The following is an 18,742-nucleotide window of genomic DNA, read 5'->3' on the forward strand; positions in this document are numbered from 1 at the left end:
TAGTACTAGAAGTCCTAGCATCAGCAGACAACAAAAAGAAATAAAAGGTATTCAAATTGGCAAAGAAGAAGTCAAACTCTCTTCACAGATGACATGATACTTTAGGTGGAAAACCCAAAAGACTCCACCCCCAAATTACCAGAACTCATACAATAATTCAGTAATGTGGCAGGATACAAAATCAATGCACAGAAATCAGTTGCCTTTCTATACATCAACAATATAACTGTAAAAAGAGAAATTAGGGAATCGATTCCATTTACAATACCACCAAAAACCATAAGATAACTGGGAATAAACCTAACCAAAGAGGTAAAGGATCTATACTCTAGAAACTACAGAACACTAATGAAATAAATTGAAGAAGATACAAAAAGATGGAAAAACATTCCATGCTCATGAATTGGAAGAATAAACACTGTTAAAATGTCTATGCTGCCCAGAGCAATCTATACATTCAATGCCATCCTGATCAAAATACCAATGGCATTTTTCAAAGAGCTAATCCTAAAATTTGTATGGAATCAGAAAAGACCCTGAATCGCCAAGGAAATGTTGAAAAAGAAAAACAAAGCTGGGGGCATCACATTGCCCGATTTCAAGCTATATTACAAAGCTGTGATCACCAAGATAGCATGGTACTGGCACAAAACAGACATACAGACCAGTGGAACAGAATAGAGAACCCAGATATGGACCCTCAACTCTATTGTCAACTAATCTTCAACAAAGCAGGAAAAAATATCCAATGGAAAAAAGACAGTCTCTTCAATAAATGGTGCTGGGAAAATTGGACAGCTATATACAGAAGAATGAAACTGGACCATTCTATTACACCATACCCAAAGATAAACTCTAAATGGATGAAAGACTTCAATGTGAGACAGGAATCCATCAAAATCCTAAAGGAGAACATAGGCTGTAACCTCTTTGACATCGGCCACAGCAACTTCTTTCAAGATAATCTCCAAAGGCTAGTGAAACAAAAGCAAAAATGAACTTTTGGGTCTTCATCAAGATAAAAGCCTTCTGCACAACAAAGGAACGAGTCAAGAAAACAAAGAGGCAACCCACAGAATGGGAGAAGATATTTGCAAATGACACTATAGATAAAGGTCTGGTATCCAAAATCTATAAAGAACTTCTCAAACTCAACCCCCAAAAAACAAATAATCAAGTCAAAAAATGGGCAGAAGACATGAACAGACACTTCTCCAAAGAAGACATACAAATGGCTAACAGACACAAGAAGACCTGAACATTTATTTACCTGGGACAGACACTGCCTGAATGCCATGTAAGACTTTAAGAAGATTATGTAGAAAGTTTTGAGAAATTGGTAAGGGCCAAGTGTGGGCTACCAAGAGAGTAGGAAGTCCCTCTAGGAGTTTCTCACCATCTTGTGTGCTCTTCCTCCAGGAACTCCACTTGATGTCCACAAGAAAGATCTGGGAGGATCCTTGGAAAGATGGGTGGTGCTTGCTGGGAGAGAAAAACAGTAGTCCCTACCAAAATCCCAGCAGACACATCTTCCCTATTTCCTTTATGGTACAAAAGGCTTAATCCGGGGGGAAAGGGCATCAATGTTCTCAGCATATCTCTGCAACTTTTCTGTAAATTTACAATGATTCACCCTGAAAGATTATTTGTATATAAAAAAAGGCTTTCCTTGAGAAAGATAAAAAGGGTAGTCCCTGACATCTAGAAGCTGGCCTGGCACTCTCAGGCAGGCCATGTTCTTCTTCTAACAAACATAAACATTTTCACTGAATACAAGTCTCAGACAAGCTTATTCTGAGACTATGATAAAATGAAACAAAACACGGCTGCTCCATAATTGTGTCCAAGCACAGGCAAAAGCAAGGTCCCTGTGCCACACATAAAATACCATATACCCACTCTCTTGGACAAAATGAGTGACTGCTGCTTCTTTACCAATTATAAACTTACCCTCCTTATAGGCCCTCCTCCCTATAGATAAGGTGTATTGAGATAGATAACCAATGAGAAATTGCCCATGCCTTCTGAAAGCATTCAAACTACATTGGATCTTCCCTTCTGTTAGATCCTCCCTAAATCATTCAACCGAACCTCAAATCCTGTAGTAGGTTCTCTTTAACAGCCTCTTACTGCCACTCCCCGTGATTCTCCATGGTGTGTGTTCCCCCTCATTGCAACTTGTTTAATTAATGTTCTTGGAGGCCTCTGGGCTGGAGGACATTGAAAGCTTAACCTACTGAATTTGCTTGATGCTTTGGGTGAAAATCAGTTGACTGTGAGTATGTGAGTCTATTTCTGGAGTCGATTATCATCCATTTATCTGTTTGTCTACTCTTGAAGTCTTGATTGCTGTATATTGTCTTGATTACTGTACCTTTATAGCAAGTCCTGAGGTAGGGTAACATAACCGGTCTTTTTCAAGAATGTGTTGATGATTCCAGATATTTTATGTTCCTACATAACTTTTTAGTCAACTTGTAAATTACTTTAAAAAGTCTGCTGCAGTTTTCATAAGGGTCAAAATGAACCTATAGATCGGTTTGGGGAGAAATGACATAAAAGTTGAGTTTTTTAAAAAAGAGACAAACCGAAACACAGTCTCTTAACTATGGAGAACAGAGAGTTACCAGAGGGGAGGTGGGTGGGGGGATGGGTAAAATAAGTGAAGGGGGTTAAGAGCACACTTACCTTGATGAGCACTGTGCGATATATGGAATGGTTGAATCACCATATTGTGCACCTGAAACTAATAGAACACTGGATGTTAACTACACTGAGATTAAAACGTTGTTTTTTAGTCTTTCTGCATTTATTTAGGTCTTTCAGACTTTCTCTTTGTGACATTTTATAGTTTTGGTGTGGGAATATTGTACAGTTTTGCTAGATTTATTCTTAGATATTTGGAGTTATTTGATATTATATTAACTGCATTATTTTTTGGAGTTAATGATCGATCATGCCTACGTGATAAAGCCTCTATAAAATCCCAAAAGTAGGGTGTTTGGAGAGCTTCCACATTTGTGAACACATCCACATGGGGAGGGTGATGCGCCTCAACTCCACGGGAACAGAAGCTTCTGTGCTCGGGACCCTCCCAGAACTCCTCCTCCTATGCACCTTTTATCTGGCTGTTCATCTCTATCCTTTATCGTGTCCTTTAATAAACTGGTAAACATAAAAAAATAAGCTGCATTATTTTTAATTTTTATTTTTTATTTAAATTCAATTAGGCAACATATAGTACATCATTAGTTACTGATGTTCAATGATTCATTAGTTGTGTATACCACCCAGTGTTCATCCCATCACGTGCCCTCCTTAACTTCATTTCCAATTGGTTAATATTAGTATAAGAGACAGCTGCGCATTTTTATTGACCTTCTATCCTGCAACCTTATTTTTTAAATTTAAATTTTGTTAACATACAGTGTAATACTGGTTTCTGGACTAGAATTCAGTGATTCAACACTTACATACAACACCAGGGCTCATCACAACAACTGCCCTTCTTCCTACCCTCCTGCAACCTTATTAAACATGCTTGTTATTTGGAGCAAATTTTTTTTTTGTAGATTGAACATGCTTTCTATGAACAAAATCATGTATTCTGTAGATAATCACATTTTCACTTCGACCTTGTCAATATTTATAATTTGTATTTCATTTCCTTGACTCATTGCACTGATGAGGACCTCCAGTACAGTAGTAAATAGCCTTTTATGATTGAGTATAATGTTACACATAGGTTTTTCACTGCTATCCTTTAAGGGTTGAGGAAGTTCCCTTCTCTTCCCAATTTTCTGAGAGTTTTTATCATGTATGTGTATTAAATTATGTCAAAAGCGTCTCTTTTATCTATTGAGAATGCCGTATTATCTTTGTTTTTATTCTGTTGAGATACATTACATTACTCGAATTGTAAATGTTTAAGCACCTTAAACTTTTATCCAGTTCACACGGGCCTCATAAAACAACTTGGGACATTTTCACTTCTAATCAATTTTCTGGAAGAATTTGTGTAGAATTGGCACGATTTCCTCCTTAAATGTTTCAGAGGATACCCTGGTGAAACTGACTGGGATGGAGTGTGCTATTTGGAAAGCTTTGTTTATGAGTTCTATCTGGGACCATTTACATATTCTATTTTTCCATATATCAGTTTGGCAAGTTTGTATTGTTTTAAGGAGTTTTGCCCTTTCCATCTAACTGTTCCAAACTGTTGTTATCCAGTTTTTGTGGTACATTTTACTTTCTTTTAAGTTTCTATAAGGCCTAGGGTGATGTCGCTTTTGCCTTTCTTACGATTTTGAGGCTTTCTCTCTTTTTCTTGATGTGTATGTCTCAGGTTATATAAACCTGACTAATATTTTTAAAGAATGACTTTCTGAATTTGTTGTCTTTCTGAGGTTCTTTATTTTTGTTTTGATGATCTCCACTGTTATTTTAAGCAGTTCATTCTTCTATTTACTTTGGGTTTGATTTTCTGTTCTTTTTTTAGTTTCTTAAGGCAGAAGATGATTGATATAAGATGTGCCCAACAAATTTAACTTTGATTCAGTTCAAAATATTTTATAAATTCCCTCGTGATTTCTTCTCAAGATTTATTTTGGATTGAACAAACCTGAGCCTTTTCCTATTGTTATAATCACACACTGATTCATACAGAGGTTGGCAGATGTGTTATTTACAGTCATAAAGGGAAAAGAAGTACGTTCTATCTTATTTTTAAGCCACATTAGTGAGGTGTGATTGACATAAAAATAGCTGTATATATTTAAGGCTATGTAAGTTGATTAAAAACTTCTTAGAAAATGTACAAAAGGAAGAAAAGAGAATACAAAGCACCAACCTAGAGCATGTCAACCTGTAAAGATGTTTAGAGGAAGAGGAGCCCATAACTAAGTCAAAGGATAGGATCCACGCAGGAAGGAAGAAAACCAGAAGAGAGAGTGGTTTCATGAAATTCAAAAGATATCAAAGAAGAGGAAGTAGGCAGCATGTGTAATGGTGCAAAGAAGGTAAACAGAAGCAGAGGAATGATACTTTGATGTCACATCATGCCGGTTGTTAAAGAACATGAAAAAAACAAGTTTAGAGGGCAGAAGGGGATGCAAGACGTGTTGGAGGGAGAGGGGAGGGAGTGGAGACAGCCCATTTAGACAACTTATCATAAAGGCTTTGCTGTAAAGGGCAGCAGATATGTGGAACCATAACGGGTAGGGAAGTGTAATCAAGGAAAGGCATTTGTTTAAATTGGAGTATAGCGGGGCATTGGGAATAACCACTAGAGCAAAAGAATAGGAGGATGTAAGAGAAACCGATTACCTGCAGGGGTTAGGTCTTTTCAGGGGTCAGAATAAAGAGTAGATCAACTGGAGATGCTGGCTTTGTTAAAATTATGACCAGGCTTCAGACTCTTACTTAAAGACATGCTGATACTTACATGCTTGTGTGTATGGCCAAATTGAGAATGAAGATATTAGCAAACCAGTATTGGCCAGAGGATCAAGGAATGAGGTTTGAAGTCCACGAGCTCCAGACTGAGTACTGGAGGTTAATCTAGACCGACTCATTTATATGTTGGGAAGTTCAGGATCGGTTCAGGATTATTGTGTGCCACTGCTAGTTCTGGGGCATGTGTGTGAGTGTCTTTGTGTGTTTGTATGATCAGAGTCGGGGGGTGGAGATGTGGAAAGATCCCATTGTTAGGAAAAAAATAAATGCCTGCAATGAAGGAGAGAATGGAGGGGACTTTCTCTTCCTCAAGGGGAGAAAAGGGCAGTCCTTAAGACAGAGGAGAAAAGCTAGGAACAGGGATCCACCCAGAGTGGAATGTCCCCAGAAGGCATAACTTTTTGTTGGGGAAGCAGGAGATGGGTGATTTTCTGTGGGCTCTAAGAACATTGATATTTAGCCATCATTTCCTCATAGTTTTGTTCCATATTATAATTGTCTCTAGTTCCTCTAGTTACTTTTCATCTGTCACTAAAATCTGTGGCTCCCATAAAGTCTAGAGTGGTATTTGGGGGGATTTCAGGAGAAGGGCATCAAGCAAAACATTGCTTTCCTTGCCTTGCTGTTCCACTTTGGTCCTACTCCAAGGGAATCTCCTGCTGGACATCCAGACAGAGACCAGCATCCCAGCAGATCTGGGATCCCCTGAGAGGGGTTTGAGACATGGAGAAGTGGCTGGCAGGTGGATACCGGCAGTGGATATGAAGCAAACTCCCTTTACAAACATAAACTGGGTGTCTCAAAAAGACCCTGAGATCAGGAGAATGGGCAAGACTTTGGGTTCTGTCTAGTGTGTGTTCTCAATGGGAGTGGAGATGAGATTCCTCCGATTTTTTTGGACTGAGGGATTCCGGTACATGAGAAATGGTGGACAGCCGGGACCCAGGCAAAGAGAGTGAGGCTGGACAAATGGACTTCCAGAGATATCTAAAATACTGGGGGAGAAGGGAGGGGCAGATGGGACCTACCTTCAAGTTTCGTGGTGTCTCTCCTCACAAATTGGTGTCCTGGGAAGTCTCATGTCCTGCCTGGCACCATGCTTGCCCAGACTCTGAGACGGGGAGAAAATGCAGAGGAAGAAGCTGGCTACTCCAGAGAAGGGGAAAGGGAAGAGGCGTTTCGGTACTTTTGCTGTATTCCAAAATCGGGAGGCTGGCAGAGACCTCCCTCCTCTGAGTCTGTCCAAGGCCCTGGCAGAACAGGGGCAGTGGGGCAGGAACTAGAAGTCTTATTAACTGGTCTCATGGTCTGGGTAGGTAGAGGTCTCCCAGGCCAAAGAGGAGAGGAGGAAGTTGTTTGTCCTGAGTGACTCCCCTACTGTGGCTCATGGATCTTTTCTGGAAGCAGTACTTTTGAAATCTGGCTGGAGTTGAGGTTCCTGTCAGAAAATGGGGCTACTGGAACCCTCCCTCCCCCCATAGTGTGGTAGAGGCTACAGTGTAGGACGAGGAGAAGTAGGTTGTGGAGCAGGAATCCTGGACTTCATGGGCATGGTTTGGAGGTAAAATAAATTATTGGTAGGAAGGTGGCTAAGGGGCAAGGAAGCCTAGGTCTCCCAACCACGTGGGTGCATTATGGAGAGGTAGAATTTCTGAGTTCATATTGGGCCTCTCTGCAATTTCTGTCCTCCTCCACCAGGTATGCGCTCAGGGCAAGATGGAACTCAATAGACTGTGCTTTTACATCCCCGACTAGGGGCTTGTGTACCTCAGAGGAAGACACAATTCTCCGCCTTTCTCTCTGTCTCATTCTTAGTCCCTAGACATGACAGGAAGCAGATAGCGTGGTTACCATGGGAACTGAAGCTGAATAATGCATTGGATTGTGGGAGAAAAGCAGAGGTGGTCCTGACATAAAGACCCTCAGGGGAAGAGACTTGAGCAAAACACTCATACTGAAAGAATTCACAATTTCCACAGGTAGGTCATACCCTGCAATTATTATTACACAGAAAACACACAGGTGCGTGCGGACACACACACACACACACAGACGCACACCATTCTCTGCATCATGCTGCAGGCCCACAGGATTCTTGTGGGTGAGGCTGTGCTATGTCCACTTCAACATACACCATCACTCTCTTATCTTTCCCTTCTCCTCCCTCTCTCCTACCTGCATTGTCTTTCAGGTTCTCCTCCTGTCATCCTCTATCCCTTGCCTCTTCTCTCCCTCCTTAGGTTTTCATCTTGGTCCTCCATTGTTCTGCCCTCTCTTTCCTTCCTCCTTCTCTCTATACTCTTTGCTCTTCCTCGCACCCTCCCTCCCCTGCGCCCACCAAGCTACTTATGGAGTGACTAAGAATTAATCCATTCAATTATGATCAGCCTAATAATGGCCATGCATACTGAGCTTTCAGCCTGGTAGGTCAGTGCGTCATCAAATGAATCACAGACATCATTGTTACATTTGCAAATTATGATAAGTGATATGGAATTGAATGACAAGGAGCTACGACTGTGAACAACAGGGGAACTAATTTCCACGGTGGGTTCAGTGGAGGGAATGTCACTGGCATTTGGTGTTTTGCCATCCAGCATTCTCTTATTGCCTCCTCAGGTAACTGTCTTCCCCTTAATGTTGGGGGCAACTATCCTGTCCCACCATTTGCAGCATGATGGAACTCTCATGACGGGACCTAGGGATCCTGCCCTCCACTACCCAAGGTGTGAAAATGAAGTCCAACGGGATGCCCACTCATTGGGATCTAACACGTGCACCAAAACAGGGTGAGGAGCTGTTTCATCATGTCGCTGGACGCTTGCTCCTGTTTCCAAGTGCCCCAGAGGCACCTTTGTTCATATCCTTCACCCATTCCCTTTCTCATTCTTTGTCCTTCCATCTAGTCCTCCTTCTGCTCTCCTGGCTAGATCCTTTTTGTTAGACGCCCAACCTCACAAGGACAAAAAGGATGGGTGAGGAGACAATAATTATAAAGTATGAGATGGTGGAAAGCAGACAGAGGAGTGATGCCTGAATTAACGGATTTACGAGCATTCGATCCTAACCCACCAGTGAGGAAACCTCCAGAGCAATGGTCTTTAACCCCCTTCACCAGACCTTCAAGCTGTTTGTGAGATTGGGGGTGGCATGTTCCCCTGCAAGTTAGGGGTTGTGGTGGGGGTTGCAAATTACATGATTGCTCTAAAGTATAGTTAAGACACATTTAGACACCCAGAACCCATCTCAGCAACCTCTAGCAGGGCAAATTGCTTTCCCCAAACCCTTGGGAGTTTGAGCAAACACTTACTCTCTGGAGGGGATAAATGGATAATTAATGGACTTTGGGATCTCAGCCTCAGGTGAGATCCAGGCATCCAAACCCAATATAGGGATTTAAGTAAAAAATCTACATAACAGTTTAATTTCTAGCCACATTCCCAATGTGTACACACCGCTGGCATCTTGCCTTTTCCCATAGATGCAGGAGATCCTTCCCTGAGAAATCTAAGCATCACCAGAGGAGAGATTTAATAACTATAGCAGGCAAAAGACTCTTGAGTTTTCATCTTCGTCAGTTCCAAATGGTTTCTAATTTCAACGTGATTTCTTCCTAGAGCCCTGGGTATTCAGGAAGATATTTCTTCACAAACATGTGAGGGATTTTTCAAATGATTTTGGTTATTAATTTATAGTTTAGTGGCATGGTGGTCAGAGAATATACAAATCACCACAGAACCAATTCTTTATGTACACTCTTGGAACTCTACGTATTAAACATCTTTCTGTAACTTTTCAGTGGAATAGAGCACCAAAAGGGAATTGCATGAAACATAAAAGTACCACTCAGCAAACTATCGTATCTCAAATATCTGAGAAACTACAATCCAGGTCAAGAGATCTGGCATTGCCAGCAAACCAAAATCACCCTTATGCCTTTACCTAGTCACTGCTGTGTGCCACCTCAGCAAGTCTAACCAGTATTTTGACTTTTAACACTTTAATTGTGCCTGCTTGTGAGTTTCATTGCACATGATAAATACAACCTTATAGTACATATTCTTATAATCTAGCTTTCTTTTGGCAACATTATAATTTTCACTTACGCCTCTTCTTTTTTTGTTGTTTGTTAGCTGAGTTCATGGATATGCATTACTGAATAATATTTCAATTTGAGTAAATATACCACAATTTTTTGCACATCCTATTTCTGATGGACATTTCAGTAGTTTCTAGTCCCGGAGGATTAAAAAGGTTACTGTGGACAACAGTCCTATACATGTCCTTCGATTCACATGTGTATGCATTTAGGGCTATATTGGCTGGATCATCTTTGTTACTTTTTCTTCCCTTATGACACTGTTTGTAGTGACAGTGGATAACCTACTGTTTTTCATGATCTCGGAAGGATGGCTTTCAATATTTCACGATTAAGTGCAATGGTTTTGGTAGGCTTTTATTTTTTTAAATTTCTTTAAAAATATTTATTTATTTATGAGAGAGAGAGAGAGAGAGAGAGAGCACTCACGAGTGGGGGGAGGGGCAGAGGGAGAGAATTTTCAAGCAGACTCCCCTCTGAGCCTGGAGGCCAAAGCGGGGCTTGATCTCACAGCCAATGAGATCATGACCTGAGCCAAAACCAAGAGTAGGTTGCTTAACCGACTGAGCCACCCAGGTGCCCCTGTTTATGTAGGCTTTTCAAAGATATTCTGAGTGCTTTAAGAGAGTTCTCTTTTACTCCTAGTTTGCTTAGAGGTTTTATCATAAACGTGTATTTTTATTTTAAATAGATTTCCAACGCTATTGATATATAATTGACATAGAACATTGTGTAAATTTAAATAACATGATAAATTGATACACACATATACATGAAATGAATACTACAATAAAGTTAGTTAACAACTCCTGCGTGGCACATAATTATAATATTTTGGTGAGAAAATGTAAGATTTTTTTTTTAGCAACTTTCAAATATATGTAACAGTATTGTTAACTGTAGTCACCATGCTGAATATTGGAACTCCAGAACTTTTTCATCTTATAACTGAGAGTCTGCATCCTTTGACCAATATCTCCCCACATCCCGCACCCCCGAGCCCTTGGCAAGCATCATCTACTGTCTGTTTCTGTGTTTGGCTTTGTTTTAGAGTCCACATATAAGTGAGATCGTACAGTATTTGTCCTTGCCTATCTGACTTATTTCACTTAGCATAATGCCCTGAGGGTCCTTCCGCATTGTCACGAATGGCAGGATTTCCCTCATTTCTATGACTGAATAATATCCCACTATACGATCTTTTTTATCCATTCATCTGTCCATAGACACTTAGGTTGTTTCCAAGTTTTGGCTATTGTGCATAATACTGAAATGAACATGGGGATGCAGATATCTCTTGGAGATAGTGATTTTGTTTCGTTCAGATATAAACTCAGAAGCAGAACTGCTGGATCGTATGGTAGTTCTATTTTCAACTTTTCGGGGAACCTCCATATCGTTTTCCGTAACTCCTGTACCAGTTTACATTCCCACCAACAGTGCACAAGGGTTCCCTTTTCCCCACATTTGTTGGATGCTTAGTTTGTTTATTTATTTATTTATTTATTTATTTATTTATTTATTTATTTATTTAGATGTAGCGTTCCATGATTCATTGTTTGCATATAACACCCAGTGGCTCCATTCAATATGTGCCCTCTTTAATACCCATCACCAGGCTAACCCATCCCCCCACCCCCCTCCCCTCTAGAACCTTCAGTTTGTTTATCAGAGTCCACAGTCTCTCATGGTTCGTCTCCCCCTCTGATTTCCCCCCCTTCATTTTTCCCTCCCTACTATCTTCTTCTTTGTTTTTTTTAACATATAATGTATTATTTGTTTCAGAGGTACAGGTCTGTGATTCAACAGTCTTACACAATTCACAGTGCTCACCATAGCATATACCCTCCCCAGTGTCTATCACCCAGCCACCCCATCCCTCCCACCCCTCACCACTCCAGCAACCCTCAATTTGTTTCCTGAGATTAAGAATTCCTCATATCAGTGAGATCATATGATACATGTCTTTCTCTGACTGACTTATTTCGCTTAACATAATACCCTCTAGTTCCATCCACATTGTTGCAAATGACAAGATTTCATTTTTTGATGGCTGCATAATATTCCATTGTATATATATACACCACATCTTCTTTATCCATTCATCTGTTGATGAACATCTTGGCTCTTTCCATAATTAGGCTATTGTGGACGTTGCTAGTATAAACATTGGGGTGCATATACCCCTTCGGATCCCTACATTTGTATCTTTGGGGTAAACACCCAGTAGTGCAATTCTGGGTCGTACGGTAGCTCTATTTTCAACTTTTTGAGGAACCTTCATACTGTTTTCCAGAGTGGCTGCACCAGCTTGCCTTCCCACCAACAGTGTAGGAGGGTTCCCCTTTCTCCACATCCACACCAACATCTGTCGTTTCCTGACTTGTAATTTTAGCCATTCTGACTGGTGTGAGGTGATATCTCATTGAGGTTTTGATTGGATTTCCCTGATGCCGACCGATGTTGAACGCTTTTTCATGTGTCTGTTGGCCATTTGGATGTCTTCTTTGGCAAAATGTCTGTTCATGTCTTCTGCCCATTTCTTCATTGGATTATTTGTTCTTTGGGTATTGAGTTTGGTAAGTTCTTTATAGATTTTGGATTCTAGCCCTTTATCTGCTATGTCATTTGCAAATATCTTCTCCCATTCTGTCGGTTGTCTTCTGGTTTTGTTGACTGTTTCCTTTGCTGTGCAAAAGCTTTTTATCTAGAGGAAGCTTAGTTTTTAAAAATCAGATTCATGAAATACGTTCTTCTGCATCTATAGGGAATATAACAATGTCTTCTTCTTCATAAATTAATTCTGTGAAATACATTTATTTTTCAAGTGCTAAACCACTCCATTTCTAGAACAGTCCTGACTTTCTTGTGATAGATTATCCTTTTGACACATATAACTGGATTTGTTTTCCTAATGTTTTATTCATGACTTTTCCTTCTATGCTTATGTGAAAGATTGGCTTGTACACTTCGTCTCTTAGAATGTTCTTATACTGTTTAGGCTTCATAGAATGAGATGAGAAGTGACTCCTCTTTTTCCTATTTTCTGGCAAGTAGCTAAAATTGCCATTATTTCTTCCTAAAAGTCGTGTAGAATAAATTGGTGGGGTCATCAGAATATGGACCTTGTTTTGTTGTTGTTGTTGTTTTCTTCAGATTACACATACTTAGTATTTTGAGGATCATTTGTTGTTTTTGTGTCATTTGTCTTTTCTTGAAATTTGTACACTATGTCTAAACCTTCAGATTTATTTGCATACAGCTGCTCATGATTTTGACTGATGATCTTTTAATATCTTTATTGTTCATAGCTATGGCTCCTCATTCATTCCAGACACTGGTTTTTAGATAACTTCTCTCTTTTTCCTTCAGGCCCACAAGGATGATGATCAATTGTGTTGTCCTTCTGAAGAACCAACGTTGGCTATTTTGTTTTATCTTTAACTTATTAATGCTGGTATCCTTATTTCATTTCTTCTGCTTTCTTTGGGTTTAATCTGCTGTTCTATCAAAGTTGTGAAATAGATACACAGGTTATTAATTTTTATTGCCTTTCTTTTTCGTGGTGTACACATTAAAGCATTATCTCACAAATTTCCATTAATATTCAGTTAAATATATGTATTTTAAATTTCATTAATGTTTTCTTCTTTGAGCTCTGGGTTAAATGTCCTCTAAGGAAGGATATTTCTTAATGTAAAAGCCCATGGGGGATTTTCTAGTTATCACTGGTTACTAGTTAAAAACTTCATGGCATTGTAGTCTTTATTATTTCATTGTCTCAAAATTTGCTGAGACCCGCTTTATGGTCAACATGTGGTCAGTTTTGGGAAATAGCAATAGCACATGAAGAGACTATGTATCCTGCCTTGTTGAGTGCACTGATATAAATGTCTTCATTCAATGAGGCCAGCATTAGCCCGATACCAAGACCAAATAAAGACACCACAACAAAAGAGAACGGATGTCTCCGATGAACACAGATGCAAAAATCCTCCACAAAATACTAGCAAACCGAATCTCACAATACATTAAAAAAATCATTCACCACGATCAAGTGGGATATATTCCCAGGATGCAAAAATGGTCCAATATTTGTAAATCAATCAACAAGATACAATGAGAGAAAGTTTAAAAACCATATGATCCTTTCAACAGATGCAGAAAAAACATTTGACAAAGTACAACATCCATCATGAGAAAAACCCTCAACAGAGTAGGTCTAGAGGGAACATACCTCAACATAATAAAGGGCTTATATGAAAAACCCACAGTCAACACGGTCATACTCAATGGGAGATACTGAAAGACTTTCCCCTAACGTCAGGAACAAGATGAGGATGTCCACTCTCGCCACTTTTATCCAGCACAGTACTGGAAGTCCTAGCCACAGCAGTCAGACAACAAAAAGAAATACAAGGCTTCCAAATCCCTAAAGAAGAAGTAAAACTTTCACATTTGTAGATGACATGATACAGCATATGGAAAACCCTAAAGACTCCACCAAGAAACTGCTAGAACTAATAAACAAATTCATTAAAGTCCCAGGATACAAAATCAATGTATGGAAATCTGTTGCCTTTCTATACACTAATAATGAAGCAGCAGAAAGGGAAGTTGAGAAAATTGCACGAAAAAGAATGAAATACCCAGGAATAAGCCTAATCGAAAAGGTGAAAGACCTGTACTCTGAGAACTACAAAACGCTGATGAAAGAAATTGAAGAGGACACCAAGAAATGGAAAGCCATTCCATACTCATGGATTGGAAGAACAAATATTGTTAAATGTCTATACTACCCAAAGCAATCTACAGACCTAAGGCCATCCCAATCAAAACACCAACAGCTTTTTTCACAGAACTAGAACAACAACAAAAAAGTCCTAAAACTTATATGGAACCACAAGGGATCACAGATAGCTAAAGTAATCCTGAAAAAGAAAAACGAAACTGGAGGTATCACGGTTCTAGAATTCAAGTTCTATTACAGCGCGGTAGTAATCAAACAGTATGGCACTGGCACAAAAATAAGAGACATAGATCAGTGGAACACAATAGAGAGTGCAGAAATTAACCCACAGTTATATGGTCAATTAAAGAATGATAAAAATGGTGAGAGTCTACAGTGGGGAAAAGACAGTCTCTTCAACAAATGCTCTTGGGAAAACTGGACAGCTACATGCAAAAGAATGAAACTGGACTGCGCTCTTACACCATGCACAAAAATAGACTCAAAATGGATTAAAGACCTAAATGAGAGACCTGAAACCATAAAAATGCTATAAGAGAGCACAGGCAGTAATTTCTGTGACATCAGTCAGAGCAGCATTTTTCTAGATATGTCTCCTGAAGCAAGGAAAACAAAAGCCAAAATAAACTATCGGGGCTACATCAAAATAAAAGGCTTCTGCACAGCCAAGGAAACAGTCAACAAAACTAAAAGGCAACCTACTGAACGGGAGAAAATACTTGCAAATGATCTATCCAATAAAGGGTTAATAGCCAAGCTCTATAAAGAACTTCTACAAATCAACACCTAAAAACCAAATTTAAAATCCAGTTTAAAAATGGGCAGAAGACATGAACAGACATTCCTCCAAAGAAGACATCCAGATGGCCAACAGACACATGAAAAGATGCTCAACATCACTGATCATCAGGGAAATGCCAATCAAAACTACAATGAGCTACCACCTCACACCTGTCAGAATGGCTAAAATCAATAACACAAGAAACCACAGGTGTTGGTGAGGATGTGGAGAAAGGGGAACCTTCTTGCACTGCTGGTGGCAATGCAAACTGGTGCAGCTGCTCTGGAAGACAGTATGGGGATTCCTCAAAAAGTTAAAAGTAGAACTACCCTATGATCCAGCAATCAGATGACTGGATATTTACACAAAACATACAAGAACACTAATTGAAAGGGATCCTTAACCCACAGTTATATGGGTTAGAAAGCTGTTTATTGCCACGTTACGCACAATTGCCAAATTATGGAAGCAGCAAAGGAGCAAAGGAAACAAAAGAGCAAAGGAAGAGAGAGAGAGAGAGAGAATGGAACCAAGAAACAGACTCTTAACTATAGAGAACAGACTGATGGTTACCAGAGAGGAGATTGATGAGGGGATGGTAAAAATAGGTGAAGGGGATTAAGAGCAAACTTATCATGATGAGCACTGAGTAATGTATGGAATCGTGGAATCACTATATTGTACTATATTGTACACCTGAAACTAATATAAGGATGTATGCTAACTACACTGGAATTAAAATTTTAAACACACACACACACACATATATATAGACACACACATATATATATAGCCAAGTTTCTTCACTGTATTTTTTTTTAAGATTTTATTTATTTATTTGAGAGAGAGAGAGAGAGCATGAGAGGGGGAGGGTCAGAGGGAGAAGCAGACTCCCCGCCGAGCAGGGAGTCCGATGCGGGACTCGAACCCGGGACTCCAGGATCATGACCTGAGCCGAAGGCAGTCGCTCAACCAACTGAGCCACCCAGGTGTCCCTTCTTCATTGTATTTTTAAAATCTTTTTTATCTTTGCGATTTTTATCAGTATGTTCTGCCAGTTACTGAGAAAAGTGTTCGAAAACCTCCCACTATGATTACAGATTCACATACATGTCCTAGCGGCTCTGTTAAGGTTTGCATTATAGTTTGAGACCGTGTTATCGAGTGCAAACAGGCTCATAACTTTTATTTCCTTGGTGAGTTGGACCTGTTATGATTATGAAGTGTCCATCTTTACCTATTGTAATGCTTCTTTGCCTAAAAGGCCAAAGTTTCTGATGTAAATAAAGGTACACCAGCTTGTCTTTATTAATATCTTAAGGTATATGTTTTTCTAATTTGTAATGCTGAAATTTTCTGTATAGTTATAGCTGAAGTACATCTTTGTAAGCAGCATATGGTTGATTTCTGTCTTCTTCTCCTCCTTGCCCCTCCCTCATCCTCCTGCTTTTCCTCCTCTCAGCCTTCTGCCCCCAGACTGTTAACCTTTGTCTTTTAATTGGAGTATTTGCCTTTAAAGTGATTATTGGCACATTCAGGTTTATATCTACCATCTTACTATTTTCTATTTCTCCTGCTTGTTTGTGCTCATTTATCTCATAGTTTTTGCCTTCTTTAGGATTAATTTTAAAATGTGTCTGGTCTCCAGCTCTATCACCTTGATAGATATTCACTTTTTCGTTGTTCTTTGAGTGGTTATATGGAGACTACTACATGCATTTTTAACTTGTCATAGTCTAATGTAAATTGATCCATTCATGTCATCACAGAAAATGTAACTACCTTAGAACACTTAGTGCACCTTTACCCTCTCCTTACTTTAATATTATTGCTGCCAGTTTAATCACTCGGAGATACACACACACACAAACACACGTGGTTTTAACCTCAAAAGACATTATTATTTTTTCTTTATCAGTATCATTTAAATATGCCCACACATTTATCCTGTACGTCACTCTTCCTTACTTCCTTATCTTTACGTTTGACCAGGGGTGGTTCTTTTTCTGCTTAGAGAATACACTAAAGTATTTCCTTTAGAGTGGATGTGCTGGTGAAACATCCCTTTTCCAATTTAAATTAATAGATTTTAATGTTTACCTCAGGTTTGTGCTTAGAATAGAATTGTTTGGAAAGTAGAGTGTTCCTGCATACTCCTTCTCCCCACCACCTGCAGTCTGCTCTTGGTTTCCCCTATCATTTACATCTTCTATTACTGTGGTCCATCCGTTACAAGTGATGAACCAATCAATATTGATCCATGATTATTAAAATCCATAGTTTACATCCCAGTTCCCTCTTTGTTGTTGTACTTTTGACAAATGTGTAATGACGGGTCTATCATTACTGTAACATAGAGAATACTTTCACTGTCCTAAGACTCCCTTTTGCTCCATTTATCCTTCCTTCCTTCACGCCCCCCAAATCCTGGCAAACATTGATCTTTTTAGGGTTTCCATTGCCTTGCCTTTTCCAGAATATCATATGTGGTAGTTGGCATCATACAGGAGGCAGCCTTTTCAGATTGTCTTCTTCCATGTTGCAACGTGCTTTTAGGTTCCTGAACGTCTCTTTGCAACTCGGTAGCTCTTTTGTTCTTGTCGCTGAATACGGACGTTATATGGGTGTACCACAGTTTATTCACTTACCTTTTGCAGGTCATCTTCTGTTTCAGCTTTACTGAGCTATGGTTGACAAGTAATAATTGCATATATTTAGGTGATACAACATAACGTTTTGATAAACACAGTGGGATGACTACCATGATCAAACGAATTAACATAGTTACCCTTTTTTTGGGTGGTGAGGACACTTGGTATGTAAGCCCTCAGCAAATTTCAAGTATATAATACACTGTTATTTACTGTCGTCACCATGATGGAACGATTGCATCCAAGTTTTAGCAATTATGAATAAAGCTGCTATAAATTTTTGTGTGCAGGCTTCAGAGTGGACAAATGTTTTCGACTCAACTTCGGTAACTACCAAGAAGCGTGATGGCTGGATCATATAATAGGAATATGAAACATTCATTGTTTTGTTTGTCTGAAAGTGCCTTTATTTCCCCTTCATCTTGGAGGGTGTTTTTCCTGATTATAGAGCCCTAAGTTGGCAGTTACATTCCTTCAGCACTTTGAATATATCTTTCTACACACTCTGGACTTCTTGTTTAGGTTTGAAAGTCAATTGTCACTCTCATTGTCCTATTCTGAGGCCCATACTTTTATTGACCCCCTGGTTCCTTTCATGATGTTCTCTTTTTACTGCCTTTTTTTTTTTTTTTTTTTTGGTTTGACAGTGTAAAGTTTAAAAGATGTTTACTTTAGAATTATCTTGCTTGGGATTCTTAGTCTTCCTTGAGTCTTGAGCAAGCTGTTATTCATCAGCTTTGGAAACACCACACCCTTATCTGTTCAAATACTGCCTAGGCACTTTTCTCTGTCGTCTCATCACTTAACTCCAATTGAAATATGTTACACCTGTGTTAGCCTCTGCATCCACTGATTCTCTTCCTACCCATTCTGTATTTTCCATCATCTTTTCTCTCTCTACTTTTTTCTGGATATGTTTATCTGATCCATCATCTAATGCACTAATCTCTCCTCACCACGTGTTACCTGTCGAAGATGTATCCAATACAGTTCTTGCTTTCAATTAT

Source organism: Mirounga angustirostris, unplaced genomic scaffold, assembly GCF_029215605.1.
Source record: "Mirounga angustirostris isolate CCGP_5_RB_7025 unplaced genomic scaffold, mMirAng1.0.hap1 SCAF_33, whole genome shotgun sequence".
Taxonomy (NCBI): domain Eukaryota; kingdom Metazoa; phylum Chordata; class Mammalia; order Carnivora; family Phocidae; genus Mirounga; species Mirounga angustirostris.